Source organism: Vombatus ursinus, unplaced genomic scaffold, assembly GCF_900497805.2.
Source record: "Vombatus ursinus unplaced genomic scaffold, bare-nosed wombat genome assembly UNPS02014779.1, whole genome shotgun sequence".
Taxonomy (NCBI): domain Eukaryota; kingdom Metazoa; phylum Chordata; class Mammalia; order Diprotodontia; family Vombatidae; genus Vombatus; species Vombatus ursinus.
In genome coordinates this window covers 5,808,204-5,810,796 of record NW_020954557.1, presented here as the reverse complement: position 1 = coordinate 5,810,796, position 2,593 = coordinate 5,808,204, and positions in this window count along the sequence as shown.

Here is a 2,593-nt window from a genome sequence, read left to right as displayed (position 1 = left end):
TAAAAAGGTGTGCATTTGTTAATACATGTGCTCTCACATGTGTGTTCTCACACATGTGGGATGCCCAGACTTCCCAGGTCTTAATAAAGCTTCTTCCTGATTTAACATTGCTTCATGGAGTTTGTGATATTGATGGAGATAACAGTTTGAAAAAGATTAACCAACTTAACAAAATATTACCTGACATGATAAAAATAAAAAGGAAAAATAATTAAATTATAAAAAAAGATCCAGATGAATTTGTATCAAATTAAGAAGAAACAAAAAAAATTATCTAATTTACTAGTTACAATCTTAAAAAAAACTAAGAATTCAAAAGAAATGGATGGATATTTATATATAAAATATTAAAATTTACAAAATGAAAAAAATAGGAATTTCAAATAATTCAATCTCAAAAATTTGGCAACCAAACAATAAGACAAATACCAAAAGGAGGGAAAAAATCTTTTGATTTAGATGCATTTATAATTGAATTCTATCAAATGTTCAGAGTACTGTCTATTAGTAGAGCCCTGATGGTGAAACAGGAAGCAGCAGTACAGCCTATCTCTGTACAATTAGCTGTTCTGTGGGAGTTTTCCTTGGAGGCAGGAATTTTTTTTTTTGCTTTTTTTTTTGTATCCCCAGTACTTAGCACAGTACCTAGCACATACTAGGCTCTTAATAAATGTTGATTGATAATAATAATAAATCGATTGATTGATCTCCTAGGAGTATCAATCTCAATGTAATGGTGATCAGAATTCAAAGGAGAAATTACAATAGTTCATCTTTCCAGTATAAGATCATGAACTCAAAAGCAAGAACCCAAAGGCAAGAATCTAGGGCAGGAACTCTGAAACAGAGGAGGACTCTTGGAGCCATTCTCCAGAGAGCAGAAGTTGACTTTAGATAGAGCAATCACTCTTAAGTAAGAGAGAGGATATTAAGCCAGCTCTTGAGGCAAAAGACTATGGCTCTGTTGTTCTAAACTAGGAAAAGATCTTGGAGCTAGGCCCTTGAAAGTAAAAAAAGAGAACTGTTGCTTTGACTTCAGCAGAAGATATTGGATAGGACAGGGCAAGATCACACAAAGCCACCATACTTCCACCAAAAGAGCTCAGAGTCTATCCCTAAAACGAAGTCACAATCTGGGAAATAAGATTGGATGAACAAGTAAAACAAAAAAGATAAAGAGCTATTTTGATGCCAGGGATATACAAGGCACAATGTAGAAGGGAATAATGTAAAAACAAATAGAAACAAAGCCTCAAACAGCTTTGACAAAATGTCAATTAGATTTCCTAGAAGAACTGGTACAATTGTTTAAGAAAAGAGTTTAAAACGATATTATAAATTAAATGACTGAGCTGGAGCAAAAATTGGGAAAAAATGAGATGAATGGAGGAAATACTTAAAGAATTAACAGCTTAGAACAAGAGGTACAAAATCTTACCAAAGTAATATCACAATAAAAATCTGTGATGAAGAGAAATTGAGGCACAAAAGTTCTGAGCATAATCTATGCACAAGTCTAGCAATTGCCAGTAACAGAGGTCAATAGAGGTCAATAGCCTCTCAGGGACCAGAGATGCATTAGTGCAGCAAAACAGTCTTTTATATGGTTAATAAAGGTGTGGGTTGGGTTAAATTTAGCCTTATTTATAGGAGGGCATCTCCAAGACTCCTGACTACAGAATTAATCAACATTTTCTGGAAATTCTGGTGTTAAGTCTTATGACATATGCTAAGACTCATGACTTGTGACTAACCAAGCAAAACATATTATGACTAGAGTGATTGATTCATTTCCCTCCATTCTGCACCCTTCTGTCTGGGGCAAGAGCCCAAGTTGCAGCCTGGAAAAATAGTGAACTCACATTCTTATTAAGAAGTCAGACCTAATGTTAAGTAGTCAAATAATCCTTTAAGTCAATCTAATTCATAAATACTGATTCAAGTGATTAAATACAATTCTCAATCAATAATTATACAGAATAATGTTGTTGTTCATTTGTTGCTGACTCTTTGTAACCCAATTTTAGATTTTCTTTGGAAAGATCCTGGGGAAATAGAGACATATAAAATTTTCTTTCTTTTTCCTTTTTTTTAGGCAATTAGGGTTAAGTGACTTGCCCAGGGTCACACAGCTAGTGAGTGTTGAGCGTTTGGTCTGAGGCCAGATTTGAACTCAGTTTCTCTTGACTTCAGGGCTGGTGCTCTATCCATTATACCACCTAGCTGCCCCAATTTTATCTTAATCTTCAAAGAAGACAGGAAAGAGAAAATCAATATATACATTGTAAAGGAAAAAGACAAAGGAGGTTAAGATACATTATTTTACATAATTAGAGTGAACCAGTAGAAGTCTTAAGCAAATGAGGAAGAGGCTGAGAAAATAGGCATCCAATGAGCATGAAGTTCATTGAGTCTAGTCAAAGAAGATAGAACACACACGGAGACATACAAAAAAATTCTGTGTACAATTACATTAAACTCCACAGGGAACAAAATCCAACAGAAAGATGGTAAAGGAAGGAAATGGAGGATGGATTTAAGTAAAGAGGGAGAATAGATTCATTTAAGGGTTAACCAAAATCAAAACTAACCC